Source organism: Nicotiana tabacum, chromosome 8, assembly GCF_000715075.1.
Source record: "Nicotiana tabacum cultivar K326 chromosome 8, ASM71507v2, whole genome shotgun sequence".
Taxonomy (NCBI): Eukaryota; Viridiplantae; Streptophyta; class Magnoliopsida; order Solanales; family Solanaceae; genus Nicotiana; species Nicotiana tabacum.
Window position 1 is genome coordinate 65764345 of NC_134087.1, and position 24011 is coordinate 65788355.

Here is a 24011-nt window from a genome sequence, read left to right on the forward strand (position 1 = left end):
AACCTGTGCAATATAGCGTACAAAATAATAGGAAGCAGATAACAATGATGGCAACAATGATCAGCCAGTGATATAAATAGTAGGCAACAAGGACAACATAGATGTTTCTCAACAAATAATAGATACAAGTGCAATCAATCTATCAAGTCCTTCAAATGTAAATCTTTCGCCTATAAATCATTCAAGTAATAATCTCTAAGATAATATGCTTTTCAATGAATATATTTCGAATATATTTCCTATAAATAAAATATCTTTCAAATAACCATCTTTCGAATATAATTCTTTCGAGTAAATGTCACCTTGTGACGCCTCATTCACTTAACATAAAGTAGAGTACAGCTTCCAACCCAATTAGGAAATCAACAAGAAAAGATGAAGTTATTTTTAGAAATCATTTGATAAAGAAGATACCCTTTTCAATTAAAGTACAATATCGAATGAATCCTTTACTTTTAATACAAGAAATCAATAAATCAAAACATAGTAGAAATTTCTTTTTAAGTAAAGTACAACCTCAAACGGTTTAAGAAAAATTTAGTTGGCAAATCAATTGAGTTAAAAATGTAACAATTCTTGAAATTTGGAGTATTGAAAATATAAATAAAAAAAAGTAAAAACAGAATATCAAGAGAATTATAAAGGAATCAAAATCCAATCACTAACAAGAATAAGGAAAACAAAGGCAGATTTAACTTTCTTTTCACATCTTGTTGCAGGCGTGCAACCCGATCCCATTTCCTGTATCTCGTGGTAGGCGTGCCACCTGCTCCCATTTCATGTATCCCTTGGTAGGCGTACCACCCGCTCCCATTTCATTATATCTTGTGGTAGGCGTACCACCCGCTCCCATTTCATTATATCTTATGGTAGGCGTATCACCCGCTCCTATTTCATTATATATTGTGGTAGGCGTACCACCCTCTCCCATTTCATTATATCTTGTGGTAGGCGTACCACCCGCTCCCATTTCATTATATCTTGTGGTAGGCATACCATCCGCTCCCATTTCATTATATCTTGTGGTAGACGTACCACCCGCTCCCAGTTACAAGCCAACAATAATCAAAAGGAATCCCGGCAAGGGAACAATAGCAATATAACAACTTCCCAGCAAGGTAATAATGATATTTCAACAACATCCCGGCAAGGAAACAATACTATCAAAACAAACATCCCGGTAAGGGAACAATAATATCAAAACAAACATCCCGGCAGGGGAACAATAATATCAAACAAACATCCCGGCAAGGGAACAATAATATCAAAACAAACATCACGGCAAGGGAAACAGCATCAAAACAATAACATCCCGGCAAGGAAAACAACATCAAAACAATAATACTTCCACAAGTCATATTCCTCAATAGAAATTATCATATAGAGCATATACACTACGAAACAGAGTCAGATTAATCAAAGTATAAGACTCACGGGCATGCTTGACACCAACGTATAGATACTCATCACCATGCTTATACGTCGTACTCAACAAATAACACATAACAAATAGGACACAACTCCTAATCTCTCAAGCTAAGGTTAGACCAAACACTTACCTCGCTTTGCAACCAATTCAAAATTCCAACAAGCCTTTGCCTCGGAAATTCATGCCCGAAATTCTCAAATCTAGTCATAAATAATTCGAATTCAGTCAATAAAAATTATAGGAATTAATTCCATATGAAATTCTACGTTTTCCATTAAAAATCTGAAATTGCACAAAAAATTCGCCCGTGGGGCCCACATCTTGGAACACGACAAAATTTACGGAATATGAAACCTCATCCAACCACGAGTCCAACCATACAAATTTTACTAAAATCCGACATCAACTCGACCCTCAAATCTTCAAATTAAATTAAGAGGGTTTTCAAGATTTTCCCAACTAAAATCACCAATTAAGTGCCAAAACTGGTAATAGATTCAGGTAATCTAACCAAATTAAGGCAAGAATACTTACCCCGTTGTTTTCTCTGAAAATATCCCGAAAATTGCCTCTCCTATTCACGGGGGTACTGTTCATGGGGGTACTGTTCATGGCTACTGTTAACGGGGTACTATTCATGGCTACTGTTCACGGGGTACTGTTCATGGGGTACTTCATGGGTACTATTTCTGAATTTTTCTGCAATTTTCCTAAGTCCGAAATTACTTCGAAACACTCCCGAGCCCTCGGGGCTCCTAACCAAATACATACACTAACTCAACAACATCCTACGAACTTAACCGTGCGATCAAATCGCCAAAATAACGTCATATACCACGAATTAAGCTTTAAAATCCAAGAATTCTTTCAAATTTCATAAAACATCAAATTTTCCATTTTTGAGTCCGAAACAAGTCAAACGACGTCCGTTTTCAACCAAACTTTACAGAAAGTGCTTAAACCTTATATAAGACCTGTACCGGGCGCCGGAACCAAAATACGGGCCCGATACCATCACTTTCTAATCAAATTTCATTTCCATTTTCCTTAAATATTTTCAGAAAACAATTTTACTCAAAAATTCATTTCTCGGGCCTGGGACCTCGGAATTCGATTCCGGGCATACGCCCAAGTCCCATATTTTCCTACGGATCTCCCGGGACCGTGAAATCACGGGTCCGAGTCTGTTTACCCAAAATGTTGACCGAAGTCAACTAAATTGAGTTTTAAAGCTCTAGTTCACAATTTAATCCATTTTTCACATAAAAACCTTCCGGAAAATTATACGAACTGCGCATGCAAGTCGAGGAATTATTGATACTGCTTTTCAAGGTCTTAAAAATACCGAGATGATTATTTATTTTAAAGATGACATTTTGGGTCATCATATTCTCCACCTCTAAAACAAACGTTCGTCCTCGAACGTACTAAGAATTATTCTCAAGTTACCAAATTGATGATTTTACTTTTAGACAATTATTCGCGATTGATCCCACATTATCGCATCTGACATAAGTTCGACAATACCATTTCAATTGAGATTATTTCCTTTATCCACATTTGTAAACTTTGAAACAAATTTCTTACACTCCAATCATTTCTAGAAAGGTCCGATTTTCACGTCAACATACGATATTAGTCCCGACGGGCTATAGAAACTCGTGCCTATGCACCCATCAAATACGGGGTATTATATTCTCCCCGACTTCGGGTCATTCATCTTTAAATAAGAAGTAGAGTCTGTCCTCCAACACATAATGATAGACATGGCTATCTCCATATAATCTCCCAACAGAAGTATTCACATATGTAGATTTAAGAATTACAAAGCTCACTCATAAGGGGAGCACAATAGGAGAACTTTCCTCGATACTCAAAACCTAATCAAGTTAAGGAAATTTTTGACTTTATAATAATTCGAGACCGTACCTATAACGATACCGTCTGGTGTAGCAACCTCAGCCATACCATAGAAAATATATCAACGGACTGGATCTCCACCTCTAGGAGTCTCACCTCCACCTCTAACATCCCGACCCCTACCTATGGTTGGTCATGTAAGTGGAGTAGTAACTGCAATGGGGCACGTAGCCTGAGTGCTTTGACGAAATATATCTCTCCCAAGTCTATGATAATTTCTTAGGATGTTCCTAGTATCACCATTTTCATAACAACCTATCCGCAGTTCGACTGCTCATACTAAGTCTGTACCGGATAACTTAAATAACCATTGCAAGAAATTCCATGCCACTGGTACATTAAAAGATGACTGCCCCACGTGAGTGCTGTGATCAACTTAAGCACTATGAGTATACTGAATATGTTTTCATGACCCCGCTGATACTAAAATATAGAATTATTAAGGATGAGGGAATATCTCAAGTCTAACCATCATCCCATTCAAATCTCAACTCTTGATCATATACAAGTTTTGGAAAACATTTCAATACCACATAAATACATCTGAGGCCAAAATTGTTATAACACATGACCCTACAGTTTGATCGTTGATAGTGGACTCCCCTCACTTGGCATGAAGTCATAGGTCACAACATCCGATAATCCACAATATTTGACCTTCACAACTCAAATAAATCAACCAGGCGTCAAGGTACACTGAACCCCAACATGATTCATTAGGTGATCTCTTGATACGTCTACATCTTCCGTCAGAGACACAACTGGTCTAGTAAATACATTATCTTTCCACTACCTCTACTTGTCATCTGAAACACAACAAAATCAACCTCATCGCTTTCGACTATTCTCACGTTCTGCAATACTTCATAGCAGCGGTCAAGATAATCATGTGGGTCCTCAAAAGATGCACCGCTGAAAGTGGTAGCGAAGAGCTTGGTGAAACCTATCCAACCTCCGCAAAGCCTCTGAAGACGTAATTGATCTATCACCGGTCTGTGATATTGTTCGGTTGAAGAAGCGGCACGTGACTTCGCCATTATTGAAAGGACAAGAGTAGAGGTTTCAATTTAGCAATGAGAGAACAAAATCGCACGATAGAGAAGAATGGAAGTGAAACTTTTCCTAACTCTGTAGCCTCTGGGGGATAAATACAGATGTCTCTTTACCGATCCCTCAGACTCTACTAAGCTTGTCTGTGAATTGTGACACCTATGTAACCTAGGGCTCTGATACCAACTTGTCACGACCCGGATTTCACACCCTCGAGAGCCGTGATGGCGCCTACTGGTGAAAGCTAGGCAAGCCAAATTATCCTAATTACTTAACCTTTTCCAGTTTTAAAACATTATCAGTGATGAGTAGATATCATGCAAACAGCAAAAATAATTAAGCGGAAGACAAAATCTGACAATTTATCTTAATACAAAATTGCGGAAGTCCAAATACAACTCTACCCAGAATTTGGTGTCACAACTTCACAGACGGTCTAAGAATACTACATACAAAGTCTGAAAGATAAAATAAACACTGTTTCTAAAATGAATAAAGGAAACAGGATAAAGGAAAAGATAGGAGGTGACACCAAGGCCCGCGGACATCTGCAGGACTACCTCGTGTCGCCTGTGTGGGCTGAAGACAACACCCTCACTGCGGTCCACGCACTCTGGTATCAGTATCTGCACACAGTGCAGAGTGTAGTATTAGCACAACCGACCCCATGTGCTGGTAAGTGCCTAGCCTAACCTCGGCGAAGTAGTGACGAGGCTAGGACCAGACTACCAAATAAACCTGTGCAATATAGCATACAAAATAATAGGAAGTAGATAACAATGATGACAACAATGATCAACCAGTGATATAAATAGTAGGCAACAAGGACACCATAAATGTTTCTCAACAAATAATAGATACAAGTGCAATCAATTTATCAAGTGCTTCAAATGTAAATCTTTCGCCTATAAATCCTTCAAGTAATAATCTCTAAGATAATATGCTTTTAAATGAATATATTTCGAATATATTTCCTTTAAATAAAATATCTTTCAAATAAGCATCTTTCGAATATAGTTCTTTCGAGTAAATGTCACCTTGTGACGCCTCATTCACTTAACATAAAGTAAGTACAACTTCCAACCCAATTAGGAAATCAACAAGAAAAGATGAAGTTATTTTTAGAAATTATTTGATAAAGAAGATACCTTTTTCATTTAAAGTACAATATCAAATGAATCAGTACCTTTAATACGAGAAATCAATAAATCAAAACATAGTAGAAATTTCTTTTTAAGTAAAGTACAACCTCAAACGGTTTAAGAAAAATTTAGTTGAGAAATCAATTGAGTTAAAAATGTAACAATTCTTGAAATTTGGAGTATTGAACAAATATATTAAAAAAGTAAAAATAGAATATCAAGAGAATTATAAAGGAATCAAAATCCAATCACTAACAAGAATAAGGAAAATAAATGGCAGATTTCACTTTCTTTTCACATCTTGTTGCAGGCGTGCAACCCGATCCCATTTCCTGTATCTCGTGGCAGGCGTACCACCCACTCCCATTTCATTATATATTGTGGTAGGCGTACCACCCGCTCCCATTTCATTATATCTTGTGGTAGGCGTACCACCCGCTCCCATTTCATTATATATTGTGGTAGGCGTACCACCCGGTCCCATTTCATTATATCTTGTGGTAGGCGTACCACTCGCTCCCATTTTATTATATCTTGTGGTAGGCGTACCACCCACTCCCATTTCATTATATCTTGTGGTAGGCGTACCACCCGCTCCTAGTTACAAGCCAACAATAATCACAAGGAATCCCGGCAAGGGAACAATAGCAATATAACAACTTCCCGACAAGGGAACAATGATATTTCAACAACATCCCGGTAAGGGAACAATACTATCAAAACAAACATCCCGGCAAGGGAACAATAATATCAAAACAAACATCCCGGCAGGGGAACAATAATATCAAACAAACATCCCGGCAAGGGAACAATAATATCAAAACAAACATCCCGGCAAGGGAAACAACATCAAAACAATAACATCTCGGCGGGGAAACAACATCAAAACAATAATACTTCCACAAGTCATATTCCTCAATAGAAATTATCATATAGAGCATATACACTACAAAACAGAGTCACATTAATCAAAGAATAAGAGTCACGGGCATGCTTGACACCAACGTATAGATACTCGTCACCATGCCTATACGTCGTACTCAACAAATAACACATAACAAATAGGACACAACTCATAATCCCTCAAGCTAAGGTTAGACCAAACACTTACCTCACTTTGCAACCAATTCAAAATTCCAACAAGCCTTTGCCTCGCGAATTCGTGTCCGAAATTCTCAAATCTAGTCATAAATAATTCGATTAAGTCAATAAAAATTATAGGAATTAATTCCATATGAAATTCTACATTTTCCATTAAAAATCCGAAATTGCACTAAAAATTTGCCCGTGGTGCCCACGTCTCGGAACCCGAAAAAAATTACGGAATATGAAACCTCATCCAACCACGAGTCCAACCATACCATTTTACTAAAATATGACATCAACTCGACCCTCAAATCTTCAAGTTAAACTAAGAGGGTTTTCATAATTTTCCCAACTAAAATCTCCAATTAAGTGCCAAAACTGGTAATAGATTCGGGTAGTCTAACCAAAATTAAGTAAAGAACACTTACCCCATTATTTTCTCTGAAAATATCCCGAAAATCGCCTCTCCCCGATCTCCATTTTGCTAAAATGGGACGAAGTCCCATTTTCAGAAGTTACATTCTATCCAGAATGTTTTCGGGAATTACTGTTCACGCATTTTTACTGTACACGGGGGTACTGTTCATGGCTACTGTTTACGGGGGTACTGTTCACGAGGTACTATTCATGTGTACTATTTCTGCAATTTTTCTGAATTTTTCTGCAATTTTCCTAAGTCCGAAATCACTCTGAAACACTCCCGAGCCCTCGGAGCTCCTAACCAAACACATGCACTTACTCAACAACATCCTACGAACTTAACCGTGCGATCAAATCGCCAAAATATTGTCATATACAACGAATTAAGCTTTAAAATCCAAGAATTCTTTCAAATTTCATAAAACATCAAAATTTTCATTTTTGATTCCGAAACACGGCAAACGACGTCTGTTTTCAACCAAACTTTACAGAAAGTGCTTAAACCATATATAAGACCCGTACCGGGTTCCGGAACCAAAATACGGGCCCGATACCATCACTTCTAATCAAATTTCATTTCCATTTTCCCTAAATATTTTCAGAAAATAATTTTACTCAAAAATTCATTTCTCGGGCATGGGACCTTGGAATTCGATTCCGGGCATACGCCCAAGTCCCATATTTTCCTACGGATCTCCCGGGACCGTCAAATCATGGGTCCGGGTCCGTTTACCCAAAATGTTGACCGAAGTCAACTCAATTGAGTTTTAAAGCTCTAGTTCACAATTTAATCCATTTTTCACATAAAAACCTTCCGGAAAATTATACGGACTGCGCACGCAAGTCGAGGAATTATTGATACCGCTTTTCAAGGTTTTAAAAATACCGAGATAATTATTTAATTTAAAGATGACATTTTGGGTCATCACATGTACTCAAGGCTGTCTTGAGCTTTTGAAAGCTCGCCTCACAATCATCGGACCAATAGAAAGGAGAACCCTTCTAGGTCAATCTAGTCAGAGGTGATGCAATAGATGAAAAGCCCTGCACGAATCATCTGTAATAACCTGCTAACCCCAGGAAACTCCTGATCTTGGTCATCAAAGTAGGACGTGGCCAACTCTGAACTGCCTCAATCTTCTTGTGGTCCACCTTAATACTCTCTCCTGACATAATATGCCCCAAGAATGCCACTAACTCTAGCCAGAACTCACACTTGGAGGACTTAGCATATAGCTTCTACTCTCGCAAGGTCTGAAGTACTACCCTCAAATGTTGCTCGTGCTCCCCCAGGATACGGGAGTATATCAAGATGTTGTCAATGAAGACAATGACAAATGAATCAATATAAGGCCTGAATACCTTGTTCATCAAGTCCATGAATGCTGCTGGGGCATTAGTCAAGCCAAAGGACATCACCAGGAACTCATAATGGCCATATCTAGTCCGGAATGCAGTCTTCGGAACATTCGAGTCCCGAATCTTCAACTGATGGTACCCCGACCTCAAGTCTACCTTAGAGAACACCCTAGCTCCCTGCAACTAGTCGAATAAATCATCGATACGAGGCAACGGGTACTTGTTCTTGATGGTGAATTTATTCAACTGGCGGTAATCAATTCACATCCGCATAGTCCCATTCTTCTTCTTCACAAATAACACTGGCGCACCCCAAGGTGATACACTAGGACTAACAAACTCCTTTGCCAACAATTCCTCAAGTTGCTCCTTTAGTTCCTTCAACTCCTTAGGTATGGTGGGATAGATACAGGCTGGGTTCCTGGAGCCAAATCAATACAGAAATCAATATCACAATCCGGTGGCATGCCAGGAAGATCAGAAGGAAACACATCGGCGAACTCTCAAACTACTGGAACTGAATTAATCGTCGGAAACTCTGCGGTGGTGTCCCGAACATAAGCTAGATAAGCCAAACACCCCTTATCGACCATATGCCAAGCCTTCAGGAAAGAGATAACCTGACTAGATGTATCAACTTTGGAACCCTTCCACTCCAACCTCGTCAACCCTGGCATTGCTAATGAAACAGTCTTGGCATGAAAATCTAGGATGGCGTGATATGGAGATAACCAATCCATGCCCAGGATGACCTCAAAATCGATTATATAAAGCAACATGAGATCTACTCTAGTCTCGAAACCACAGAATGTGACCACGTAGGACTGGTATACGATCAACAACCACAGAATCGCCCACAGGAGTGGACACATGAACAGGAGTGCCCAAAGGCTCAGGAGAAATAACTAGGAAACGAGCAAACAGAGATGATACATATGAATAAGTAGACCCTGGATCAAATAATACCAAAGCATCTCTACCGCCGATGGAAATAATACCTGTGATGACGGCATCTAAGGCCAATGCATCTGGCCTAGCCGGAAGGGCATAGAATTTGGCTGGAGCGCTGGCTGGCTGGCCTCCACCTGACTGAGCAGTAGTTGCCTGACCTCTCCCTGCCTGGCCTACACCTTTAGGGAGGCCTCTACCTATCTGTTCCTCGCCTCTGGGAGGCTAGGCAACCGGTGCTAGAATCATGGGCTGCTGACCCTGATGTACTGCCTTGCCTTGAAGTTTGGAGCAGGTCCTCTTCATGTGACCTGTATCTCCACACTCGTAGAACCCTCTCAGCACCATAGTCTGCTGCCTTGAAGTCTGAGCCTACTGACCCGAATACCCACTAAAAGAACCCTGAATGGCTGGTGGGCGATATGAACTCTCTGGCAACTGAAGTGAGCACTAGAAGTACTATGATAACCAGAATACTCGGCGAAGGAACCCTGAATAGCTGGTGGGCAGTAAGAACTCTCCGGCATCACACGGAAATAAGGTCTCACTAGAGCACCTCGGGGAGGTGGTGGTGCTGCTGAATACGGGGGTCTGCTGGGCTGACCCCTCCCGAAGTGACCTCTACCCCTAGCTGAACCTCTGAACTCTTCCAAAAATCAGGCCCTCTTATCCTACTGAAGCTGCTCTCTACCCCTCTGGCGGTATCCCTCAATCCTGCGAGAAATCTCTACCACTAGCTGATACTCAGTACCCATCTCTACCTCTCGGTCCATGCTAGCTCGAATACCGGGGTGCAACCCTGCAATAAACCTCTGCACTCTCTCTGCATCTGTGGGAAGTATCATGAGTGCATGGCGAGACAACTCAGAAAACCTCGCCTTATAATCTGTCACAAACATCTGACCCTACTCAAGATGCTCAAACTGATACCGCAGCTCTTCCCTCTCAGAGGGTGGAATATACCTATCCAAGAATAACTGTGTGAACTGACCCCAAGTGAGGGGAGGGGAACCTTCTGGCCTGCCAAGAACATAAGACTGCCACCATCTATGGGCCCTGCCCTCTAGCTAAAAAGTAGTGAAATCAACCCCATGCGACTCTAATATCCTAATGTTGTGTAGTCTGTCCCTGCACCTGTCTATGAAGTCCTAGGCATCCTCATGAATGCTCACCCCTGAAGATAGGAAGGTGAAGTATGGTCCATCTATCCAGCAACTTCTGTCGGTCGCCATCCGCAGCTGGTGTCACGCCACAAATATCGAGGAGCGCGATCGATGCTCAACCGAGTAAACCTGACTAAGCAAGCTTGTTAGGTTTCATTCTACCCAAACTAATTCACGAACAAGTAGGAGATGGACTCCATTAATCATACTTAGTAAATATTTCATTATCAACTTTCATTTCATTTCCATTAGCAGCTTAAATCATAATTATTAAAATATTACAAGTTTTATAAATCTTTGTCAAACATCAATATTTCTACTTTAATTCCAATACCCGATACTACCCACAACCTGTCTATGGAGCCTCTAAACACAACTAAAGAGTAATGTAATATGTAAATGTCGGTAATAAGGCTCCGGCTATACCTCAAATACAAAGTACATGATGAACAGATGAAGCAAGACCCCAAAACGAAGTGGGGCTCACTAAGTCAGCTGAAAAGATGATGCGGCAATAGCTGTGACCAACACTGCCTGCTATAGAAACACTTACATCCATTTAAAGACGTAGCGCCCTCGGCAAAAGGGACGTTAGTGCCATCGAATAGCACTAGTATGTATAACTAAACACCATCTAGTTAGAAAGAACTTTCATACGAGAATAAAGAGGAAATCATAAAGGCAACAAAGTTTCAAATAAGCACCATGTTAACAATATAAGGAGGTTCACATGATTTTCACATAGTTCTTGAAATTTTAGATTGGAGCATCCCACACTGTTGCATCATTATCCACTTTGCCACCGCTTCTTTGAGCGGAGTACGATCACGGCCCGATCGGCTAAGCCGTCTCCCGGAGATGTTAACATTATTTCATTCACACTTTATAGTTTCAATCATCAATATATTACCACCATGTGTATATATCATGGCGTCCGATCATGGCCTGATCGGTTAAGCCGCCTCCCCGAGACATTACCATTTTCCATTATTCATCTCAGTCCAATCTTTGGTTACACATGTATTAGTTTACCGGCACTTGGGGACACAATTTCCACATTCCATAATTCACGTTTCACATTGTTCCCATTTTCAATATTTGCTTTGCCACATAAGATCAGAGGCGCATACAAAGGCAATTTAAATCATAAGCATAGAGAGGAATTCGTCAAGTTTGGCATATTAGTCCCAACGTAACCTTGGCATGACATTTAGGCATTTAGCACATAGATCATGTTTCCACACATTCCAATTTACAAGGAATAACACATTAAACACATGAAGAAGTACCTACCACATACACTTTCATAATAATAATCCACTTAACATAACAAGTACTGTATCAATCACGTTTTGAACTTACAATATTTACACGGGCACCATGGAAGCTCAATTTCTAAGAGATGGGGTTTTAGCCATACATACATCAATGGAGATTTCCTTAAATCTCTACAATACACCAACACCTCTAGCAATAACAATCTATAAGGAGATAGCGGAAATCGATTAATAATTAGGAAGATTATCCATGGTGTAACTCTCTTAGGAATTTCATCAAACACCTAACATGTAAAGTAGACTACAAGGTTTAGAAATGACAATTCCTTCCTCCCTCAACCAATTTTAACATGAACTACGCATATTAGTTCTTTAACATCACATACTACAACTTAGTCCCGCATGCATGGCCTATTTCTGACCCCCACAACATATTTGAACCTTTAACCTATTGCACGAAGTTTTGGAAGTAGGACTTACCCGGATGGAGGACAATCTATGGTTATCTTCCTTGATTCTTGAAGACTTGAGCAAGATTTGGATGATTATGAAGTTAGGCCCCTCCTTTATCTCTCTATATGCTCTCATCTCTCTCTCTAAAATCAGTAGAAAATGACCCCAAAATGAACCCCAAAGCCTATATATGAAAATGGGGTCGGGTTATAAAAATAGGAAAAATAACCCTCCGAAACCGGGTCTGCGATTGCAGAATGGACCGCAAACAAGAATGTGGGCCGCAGAATGCATCGCAAAATAGGTGCCCAAAACTAGGCAACACTAACCCAATTTGCGACAGATCTACGATCGCAAAGTCAAAAATACGACAGATTTGCGATCGTAAATTCGACACTGGATTGCATTTTTTCAGCCTTTGGTAATTTGATCATAACTTTGTGTAGGAATGTCCAAATAATGAACGGTTTGAAGCATTGAAAACTAGAATCAAAGATATTTCACTTGATAGGTTGTTCACCAAATAAAACCTTATATATATTTAGATATGCTTGTTCAAAGTATGGTCTTGTGCAAACTCAGTTGGAATCTTAGCCTATTATGAAATTTTCCAATGTGGCTTAGGCTTAGGCCTTTCCTTAGGCCCCAAATTACTTACCATAAGACTTGTACACTTATTTACCAAATCCAATTGATTCCCACCATGTTAATAGAACATAAAATATTATAATTAGCCTACGTGGCACCATGAAATCCTAGATTACTTGCAAATATTTTCGGGGCCTTACATTCTCCCCCCCCCTAAGGATCATTCGTCCTCGAATGAGGAGTAGAGCCTGACCCAAATACCTAACATAACATATCTCTTTTCTACCCTACCTCAAGTCCCTAAATTTTGACTAACTCCCAAATTTTTCAGAAATTTTGGCAGTATCTCCTTTGTAACTAGGCCTATCCACCTGTAAGAGAATCACCCAAAACCATCCTAAAACTCATCTATAACTCGACAAAGCACCACAATGTATATATTAATAACATGAACCTCAGCATTACAGGCACTACATTATCATGATGATACCTGGACATGGACTACACATTTTTAAATCATAACACCTAGAAGGTACTTTTCAAATCAAAACCAACTATTATACAATCAAGAGAAAATACCTTATTTCCACAATACTCTTGGCCTTCAATGTGACCTCTTATACTTATAGGTTCTTCCATAACCAATTCACGGAACCCCAACCTCCAAACTTATCTAACAAGGATGACAACTAGATACCTCACATAAGCTAACTATCTATTAACATTCACCTTCAATAATTTTCACCAGGATGATACATAAATGATCTCCACCTACCTTCTTATACATAGACATATGAAAACACCAATTTATGAGGAACAACTATGGGGAAACATCATACTTCTAGTGCGACCTAATGGGAAATGCACTTACGTACCCTTCATCATCAACTCACATAACCTCTACAGGGGAGAATTTCGAGAATAACTGGTTCACCCTCCTGAATTCTAAATCTCTATGCGAACACCTAAACTAAACTCGTGGTGACCTTCACGATTACTCTAAGATGTGCTATAATAAATTGACTATAAAATTACCTATTGAATATATGTGATCACAGGATGACTTTGACACGTTTGAAACTTCAATACCAAATAGATCTAATATAGTAAAGAGCAACAGAGTTCAAGATTGGGATAGAATTATTCAGGAATCCATTTATACGTTGAGCAGAGTATTTTATGAGGTTACTTACTGAGAGACACGAGGATTTCTATTAATAAGGCTAACATGGTTTAATCTAGGTGACTACATCAATTATCAGATAGATGAAGCATAGTGGTAGTAAATATTCTTAGATAAGGTAGATGCCATGTATGTGAACTTGAGATTTTTAAAGAGGTGATCAAGTAGGATGCACCAGTTGTGTCCCTGAGTGTAAGGTAAGTAGTTGAGCTCAAATGGTAAGACTCTTGCAACATGGGTGTTATTGAGGCCGCAAATGAAATACGTGGAATTTGATTTCACTCCTAACAATAAGCGACACAAGGACTTTATGCCACAAGCACATGAGGATGGAAAAGAAGTCATCTACTTATGATATTATCATAATTCGAACAATCTAACCCTTCCTAAGGCGGTGGAATGCCAGAGCTAGCAAAATTCCCATACATTACAATGACGTTGTCAATACTCCTAGAAGCCGAGTGAGCAGAGAGCCACATAACCTCATCAAATCTGACCCATTCATGACTTTTCTGAAAAGGGGACATACTTTGGTTTGAAATCATGGCAATTTAAGCTTGCACTTTATGGCAAATCATTACTTTTGAAACCCATGAGACAAGCCCTCGTAGACCTAGAGAATCGTCAACAATGGCAAGAAAGTACTTAAAATCATTACGAGCTAGTATAGAATAAGGCCTCGAAGCGACTGCATGAATAATTATGAAAGGGTGAGAAGTCTTGATGCACTTATCGGAGAAGAGTAACCTAAGTTATCTAGTCACATGGACAAGTAGAGCAGGTAGATGATTGTTTAGGAGAAAATCTCATAAGGAGTGTGAGCAGTATCTTATTATCCTAACAAAGGAGCATACCCCGACCCTTGATGCCATAAGGCATAAAATTAGATTCACGAGGAGAGTTACTAGATGAAAATAGATAGTAAGGCGGAAAAACTAAGAGCACCGCTTGGAATCAACAATCTTAAATAGAGTTGAAGCCATTAGAAGTCCGTAGAAAAGGGGAAATTTGCCCACTCTCAGGGCGCTTTTAGAGTACATAAAGTGAGGTTAATTAAATCAGATCATCTAGTTGGATAACTAGTCGAGACATTGAGATAATGTGGCATTGAAGATTACGGGTAAACAACACATAATGCAAGACAAATGAAAAGAAAGTGAGAGAGCCTTATGGAAGTAACCTTTACATTGTAACCACTAGGAATGGTGGTAATATAAAGCGATTACAAGAAGCTACATTTTTGAAAGAAGATCTCTGTATGTAGTCACGTGATGTATAGCTCCAAAATTCAAAAATCCAATTATGTTTAGAAACTCTATTTCACAATGAAGCACTATAGCACACTTCTACATAACCAACTATTACCAGCCAAATTGGGAGACACTATAAGACTTGACTGAGAGAAAAGTTTTGGCATACGAATGTGTTACTAGGTGTATTTCTCATTGGTCAACCCAAAACCAAAAGGCGAGAGTTAGACTGATAAGCAGATCATTGGACTAGCACATGTGTAGATAATCCATTATCGAAAGGAGATTATTCAATCTCAGCATTTATGGCATGCTATCAACCCTTGATGAACTTGAAGTGAGGTGGGAATCCAACGAGATAGTGTAAAATGATCATGGAAGATTTGCAGATGTTCATAATGAGTTCCCCATGGGTTTGGACTTGAGGAATACCTGGATACTAATGAAAGACAGAAAGACAAGAGAAACAGACGTTGTGCTACGATAAGATAACCTCCAAAGGTGCGCTTGGTCTTGATGGAGAGCCTAGTAAGAGTCCTTACGAGAAAGGAAGTGTTACAATGACACATAGAAGGATATGTTCTCTTATGGTTATCGAACAAGTGTTGGGAAACTAGCACAATGAATTCACTAACTAAAGAACACAATTAACACATGTTGTGGAAATGTAAAGAGAAAATAAACATTTGTTAAAAGATGGAAATGCTTCTGCTATATTAACCCCCAACTGCAATATACGACCACGCCACGAGCAACCACAATACTAGGATAAAGTGAGCTACTTACTGCGGGATGTCCCAAGTGGACACGAAAGTTATACTAAGATGGCGACACAAGATCTTCCTATGACGGGGATGTGAGGATCTCAATTTTTAGAGAGACTTTATGCACACGGTGACCATTTCTATTGACACGCACTCATGTGATAGGTGTTAAGTTATGCTCTTATGTTACTAGATAGTGAAAAGGTTTTATGATGATACTCGCAAGAGAGTAGATTGACTGTTCAAACCATATAAGCCATATACACAACTGAATAAAAGAGTGACTCGAGAAGGATCACAACACTAGGATGTTTTACATGGAACTTGACACCACATAGGTAAACTTTACGACGGTGCATGCATAGGCACAAATGAGCAGACATTATCCATAAAAAAGATTTTTTAAGAAATTCATCGGATACAGTCCCTTGTTGAGAATTTAGGAAAGCAAGTCGGAAGTGCTAATCCTAGAGTCATAACTCCATTCAAGGATACAATTATAGAACTTAATTCCATGAGAATGTAAATAAGAGGATTTGTAATAGAGTGGATTCACGAGTAATGCATCTCGTTCAAAGAGTCGATACATGAAATGTTTTGTTATTCAACACCTTGTTAAGACCATGTTTATGAGAATTCTTCAATAAGGATGTACACATGCAATGAGTAAAATTTTTGTGTTGTTCATAATGATGTACTAGGGAGTGACTTACTTGGTGACTTTAGGTTGATAGGGCAATAACTTAATTGATGCCCCTCGACTCTACATCCCTAACACACGTCGGTAACATACCAATATACTACATTATCTGGTGGTGCAGTGAGATTAATAGAAATAAGGGCACTCTCCTCTTAGCGATAGGTTCTACCAATCCCTCCACAACTCAATACATTCTCCTAACAAGTCCTTGGGCAATCCACTCGAACTCAGTGGTGGAATCACTACCCTCTCATGACTTCAAATTCGTGGATTATGGTATCATAATTACTCATTTTGAGAGTAAGTCTTGGATAGAAAACTAACTCCCTAACTTGAGCTCTATCACACGATTGGAGTATCAACGAAGGGTGAAATTCCTAAATGTCCGAATAGCCTCCAACTTATAGATGTGGTCGACTACACACCGATAAGAAGGACTCTACTAGACACGGCTCCGAGACATCCTAGGACACTTTAAAACCTTAGGCTCTGATACCAAGTTTGTCACGCCCCAAAAACCAAGGAGTGCGGCCGGCGCTCGATCGAGTAAACCCGACTGAGCAAGCCTGCTAGGTTTCGTTCTACCCTAACTAATTCACGAACAAGTAGGAGATGGACTCCATTAATCATACTTAGTAATTATTTCATTATCAACTTCCATTTCATTTCCATTAGCAGCTTAAATCATAATTATCAAAATATTACAAGTTTTATAAATCTTTGCCAAACATCAATATTTCTACTTTAATTCCAATACCCGACACTACCCACAACCTGTCTACGGAGCCTCTAAGCACAACTAAAGAGTAATGTAATATGGAAATGCCGGTAACAAGGCTCCGGCCATACCTCAAATACAAAGTAGATGATGAACAGATGAAACAGGACCCCGAAATGAAGTGGGGCTCACCAAGTCAGCTGAAACGATGATGCGGCACTAGCTGCGACTAACGCTGCCTGCTATAGAAACACTTACATCCATTTAAAGACGTAGCGCCCTCGGCAAAAGGGACGTTAGTGCCATCGAATAGCACTAGTATGTATAACTAAACACCATCTAGTTAGAAAGAACTTTCATACGAGAATAAAGAGGAAATCATAAAGACAACAAAGTTTCAAATAAGCACCATGTCAATAATATAAGGAGGTTCACATGATTTTCACATAGTTCTTGAAATTTTAGATTGGAGCATCCCACATTGTTGCATCATTATACACTTTGCCACCGCTTCTTTGAGCGGAGTCCGATCATGGCCCGATCGGCTAAGACATCTCCCGGAGATGTTACCATTATTTCATTCACACTTTCTAGTTTCAATCATCAATACATTACCATCATGTGTATATATCATGGCGTCCGATCATGGCCCGATCGGTTAAGCCGCCTCCCCGAGACATTACCATTTTCCATTATTCATCTCAGTCCAATCTTTGGTTACACATGTATTAGTTTACCGGCACTTGGGGCCACAATTTCCACATTCCATAATTCACGTTTCACATTGTTCCCATTTTCAATATTTGCTTTGCCACATAAGATCAGAGGCGCATACAAAGGCAATTCAAATCATAAGCATAGATAGGAATTCGTCAAGTTTGGCATATTAGTCCCAACGTAACCTTGGCATGACATTTAGGCATTTAGCACATAGATCATGTTTCCATACATCCCAATTTACAAGGAATAACACATTAAACACATGAAGAAGTACCTACCACATACACTTTCACAATAATAATCCACTTAACATAACAAGTATTGTATCAATCACGTTTCGAACTTACAACATTTACACGGGCACCATGGAAGCTTAATTTCTAAGAGACGGGGTTTTAGCCATACATACCTCAATGGAGATTTCCTTAAATCTCTACAATACACCAATACCTCTAACAATAACAATCTATAAAGAGATAGCGGAAATCGATTAATAATTAGGAAGATTATCCATGGTGTAACTCTCTTAGGAATTTCATCAAACACCTAACATGTGAAGTAGACTACAAGGTTTAGAAATGACAATTCCTTCCTCCCTCAACCAATTTTAACATGAACTATGCATATTAGTTCTTTAACATCACATACTACAACTTAGTCCTACATGCATGACCTATTTCTGACTCCCACAACATATTTGAATCTTTAACCTATTGCACAAAGTTTTGGAAGTAGGACTTACCCGGATGGAGGACAATCTATGGTTATCTTCCTTGATTCTTGAAGACTTGAGCAAGATTTGGATGATTATGAAGTTAGGCCCCTCCTTTATCTCTCTATATGCTCTCATCTCTCTCTAAAATTAGTAGAAAATTACCCCAAAATGAACCCCAAATCCTATATATTAAAATGGGTCAGGTTATAAAAATAGGAAAAATAACCCTCCGAAACTGTGTCTATGATCGCAGAATGGACCGCAAAACAAGAATGTGGGCCGCAGAATGCACCACAAAATAGGTGCCCAAAATTGGACAACACTGGCCCAATTTGCGACAGATCTGCGATCGCAAAGTCAAAAATGCGACAGATTTGCTATCGCAGATTCGACACAGGATCGCATTTTTCCAGCCTTTGGTAATTTGATCATAAATTTGTGTAGGAATGTCCAAATGGCGAACGGTTTGAAGTGTTGGAAACTAGACTCAAATACCTTTTATTTGATATGTTGTTCATCAAATAAAACCTTATACATATTTAGATATGCTTGTTCAAAGTGTGGTCTTGTGCAAACTCAGTTGGAATCTTAGCCTATTATGAAATTTTCCAATGTGACTTAGGCTTAGGCCTTTCCTTGGGCCCCAAATTACTTACCATACGACTTGTACACTTATTTACCAAATCCAATTTATGCTCACCATGTTAATAGCACATAAAATATTATAATTAGCCTACGTGGCACCACGAAATCCTAGATTACTTAGCAAAATTTTCCGGGGCCTTACATTCTCCCCCACTTAGGATCATTCGTCCTCGAATGAGGAGTAAAGCCTGGTAGTGCACCTGGATTCTGATACATTGCAGCTGCATGACCAGGAGCCTGAGCAGTAGGGGTCTGTGCTCCCCCTCCTGTCTGTGATGTAGCTGGATCCACTGGAAATAAACTAGCCTGTCATAGAATCCATGAACCGCAGCATACGGCCCATGATCTCCTGGAAACCTGGTGCTGTCATAAAGTCCGTCGGGGTAGGCTCAGCTGCGGGCACCTCACCCTGCTCCTCAATGATAGGATTCTCCGCAGGGTCTGCTGGTGGTACTACTAGGATAACTCTAGGGCACCCTCGTCCCCTACCTCGGGTTGGTGCCCTTCCCAGCCTCTACCTCGGCCTCTGGCAATAGGGGGAGCAGCCCCTCCTGGGTCTAGAACATCAGCAGTGCGTGTCCTCACCATCTGTGAGAGAATAGAAGAGGTAAATTTAGTATACCAACCACTGCACGATAGAAATGAATAAAGAGTAGTTTTCCTAAAACCCTATAGGCACTTGAAGATAAATACAGACGTCTCCGTACCGATCCGCAAGGCTCTATTAGGTTTGCCCATGACTTGTGAGACCTACGTGAACCTAGTGCTTTGATACCATGTTGTCACGACCCATTTTCCATAATAGGTCATGATGGCGCCCAACACCGTTGTCAGGCAAGCCAATGCAGAAGTATTAGTGAATTCTTATTTTACTTACTCAAAACAGTTACAACATTTTTCTTAATTTGCAATTAAAAGGCAGGTGATAATATGCAACATTCAATGATAATTATGCAATCCAAAAGAAACGTCTACTAATGTGTGTGCCAAGACCTGGTGTCACAAGCTATAGACAACTAGTAGAATATACAAATTAATAAATCTATCCTACTGTCTGAAATAGAATAGATAGTCAAAAGTAAGGAAGACTCCATCCAGTTACTGATCGGCACAGGAATGGAAGCAGCTCACCGTGTAAGTCTCGGACTATGATTAGGGACGTGCACTGGTCTGATAGCCAAATGAACCTGCCTCAGATCCTGAACAATTAAGTACATAAGTGTAGCATAAGTACATAAACAATATGTACCCAGTATGTATCCTGTCTAATCTCGAAGAAGTAGAGACGAGAAGTCGACTTGACACTTACTAGGGTCAAATAATATGAGAGATGAATTATATTGAGCATGGATAAAACAAATAATTAGTATGGTATAGCAAGAACTAAGAAGTCCCCTCCTAGATGATGTCACAGCTGGCAACCCCCATTCCAGGACAAATAATAAACTCAAGTCATAGAAGAATACTGAGTAAAGCATGCGCAAGTAGTGCCGAGGTCGTACAGCCCGATCCAGCATAAAAGTAAATTGTGCACTGTCGACGGTCGAACGACACGAACCATAGATGCATCTATTACCCCGCTCGCGAATCAACCAGGCGACGCGGTCAATGTAATTAAACACATCAACAAGCAGACAAGAACACATAACTGGGGAGAAATTACTCACTAAGTTATCAACTTCTTTTTAAAAAGGCCAAGAAAGATCATATTCCTCTTAACTAGTCTCATTTATCATAATCACCATGATTCAAGCAATCCAAATTAAACATAGCGTTGCAAGAATACTACATAAAGCATGCTTCTGGGCCCTAAACTACACGGACTTAGCATAATAGTAGCTACGCATGGACTCTCGTCACCTAATGCATACGTATCCCCCACATATAATGGCAAATTATTAGATTACATCACCTATGGGGACAATTCCCTCTTACAAAGTTAGATAGGAGACTCGCCTCGCTCCAAAGTGTACTTCCAGTACCAAGAATGAGCCCGAACTCTTAATTTGGAGCCGAACGATCCCAAACTAGATAAACAAGGTAGGCTCTAGTCAATACAAGCTCACAAGATCGCATTCTAACTATTTAAGCAATTTCCCACCCTTAAACACAAGTTTCCTAAAATTCGACCTCGGGCCCACGTGCCTGGATTTTGAAGTTTTTCGAAGAAAGTTGTTCTCTATAACCTAAGGGTCAATAATATACGATTTCTAATTCAGTTCATAACAAATTTCGTGGTTAAATCTAACTTTTGTTAAAACCCTAGGTTTTGCTCTAACCCCACGATTTTACCTTAATCCTAGTATTTAATCTACCTAACACACAAGTATTAGACTAGGAATAGGTGAGATAACTTACCTCAAGACGCTAGGTGGAAGTCTTCTCTCAAAAGCTCCCAAAATCGCCAATGGAGGAGTGAAAAGTGGTAAAAATTACTTAGAACCCGTATTAAATGAAGCTCACTGCTTCAGCAATTTCCGCATCTGCGGTCCCGCTTCTGCGAGGAAGAGACCGCATCTACAGAATAGGCCAAGTGGGTTGGGACCACTTCTGCGGTCTTGAAGCCGCTTCTCCGACTTGGGAGCCGCTTCTGCTATTTCTGTCCTGGCCTGCCTTGGCCTCATCTGCGAGAGGGCTACCGCTTCTGTGGTCTCGCACCTGCGGCCGTCCAACCGCATGTGCGGTTATGACATATACCAGATGCTTCAACCCTTTTCAACTTTTCCAACTTCACTCGAGCCTCGTCCGTTTGACGCTCGGGGTTTCCGGGTTCCGCCCGAACATACCGACATGTCTTAAATCATGAAACGAACCCGCTCGAACCTTCGGAACACCCGAAACAATGCTAAATCTATGAATCACCCCTAAAACTAATAGAATCAAACTTATGAACTTCAAGTTCTTAATTTCACTTCTAACGTGCCGAAACGTACTTATACTACTCGGATTGACACCAAATTTGGCGGGAAAGTCTTAAATGTTATATTGGACATGTACTAGGCTCCGGAACCAATATACGAGACTGATACCAATGTGATCAATCATTAATCGTTTTCTTTAAATCCTTAGAATTTCAGTTTAACAATTTCTAATAAAAATTCATTACTCGAGCTAGGGACCTTGGAATTCGCTTCCGGGCATATGTCTAGGTCCCATATTTTCTTACGGACCCTCCGGGACCGTCAAAATATGAATTCGGGTCCGTTTGCTAAAAATGTTGACCAAAGTCAAACTTAGCCTTTTAAGAAAATCTTAAGGGGTCAAATGAGCATTTTTCAACCCAAGCTCTTCCAAATTCCGAACCAACCATCCCCGCAGGTCGTAAATTAGTTAAAGCAAGCATGGAAAGTTTTATTTAAGGGAACAGGGTTCTAAAAAGTAAAACGACCAGTCGGGTCGTTACAAAATCCAACATCTATGAAACTAGATGTAGAAATCAAGGAAAAAATAGAGTTAAAATGTGACCTTGAGTGAATGGCAGCTTTAATATGTATTAAAATATCAGCGGGTGTACAACAAAGAGAGCGGCGTCGGGAAAGCAAAACGAAATCCACGAACTCGAACCGGAATCAAATTCGGCTCAAAGGAAACCCCATCTTGATGCTTTTAATGGCAGGTTTGCTGAGCCTTTTTAAATGTTTCTCAACCTAAAGCTTCTGCCTAGAAACAGAAAAGAGCTTTTGATTCTGTTGGAGAAATAGAAGCTGATAGTTTGCTGCATTTTGTTTAATTTAGGTCTCGATTTGTCTCTCCATCAGATTTGAGATGAAGAGAACATATAATGATCAAAAACCAAAGCCAATCTTAGGCTGCTGTTTCTGTTGTTGTCTCGATCTCCCTCGCGTGAGTGTGTGTGCATTTTTTTTGGAATTCAAAGATCCACTCTTCTTAGCTAAGGGAGGAATTCAAGGTTTTGATGACAGAAGTTTGTTGGATTTAAGTCCAAAAAATCGTCACTCCAGAATTGCGGCTGATTTCCTTTTTGTGTGTTGATTCCTTTTTTTTAGCTTAGTGTCTAGGTCTTAGCTCAAGGATTTAGGCATTATTTTATAGGGGGTAGGAATTAGGTTAGGTCAAATGGGGAATGAGTATGGGCTCAATGTTTTGGGCTATCGGAAATTGGGTCTTTTCAATTAAGACCAAACAAAATTAGCCCTAAATTTCAAACTCTTTCTTTTAAACAAGACCAAAAATATTACACTATTTACTAATTAATCCTACTTAAGTAAAATAAATACTAAAATAAAACTATCTGTTAAAACAAACCTATTTTTGATATTTTTTTAAAAAAATATCATACTGAAGGATAAAAAATGGAAAAATCATTGTAAAATTAAGATAATATTCCTAGAACTATTTTTTTTTGGTGTATTTTGAATTTTATGTAAGGTAGACAAATTAAAAGTAACTAGATAAAAATATTAATTAGCTAAATAAGAGAAAGTATTTTTTGTAATTTTTATTTTTGTGATAAAATAAAG

The 24011-nt window shown here is 39.5% G+C and overlaps 1 long non-coding RNA gene across 1 annotated transcript; it reads right to left on the reverse strand.

The window, feature by feature from the left end:
- Positions 1-19726: 19726 nt before the first annotated feature.
- LOC142162721 (uncharacterized) lies at positions 19727-23125 on the reverse strand. Its single transcript, XR_012694019.1, has 3 exons — positions 22996-23125; positions 20662-20729; positions 19727-20118 (listed from the first exon to the last, which is right to left on the reverse strand). It is a non-coding gene; the product is annotated as an uncharacterized LOC142162721 (long non-coding RNA).
- Between the last annotated feature and the right edge of the window lie 886 nt (positions 23126-24011).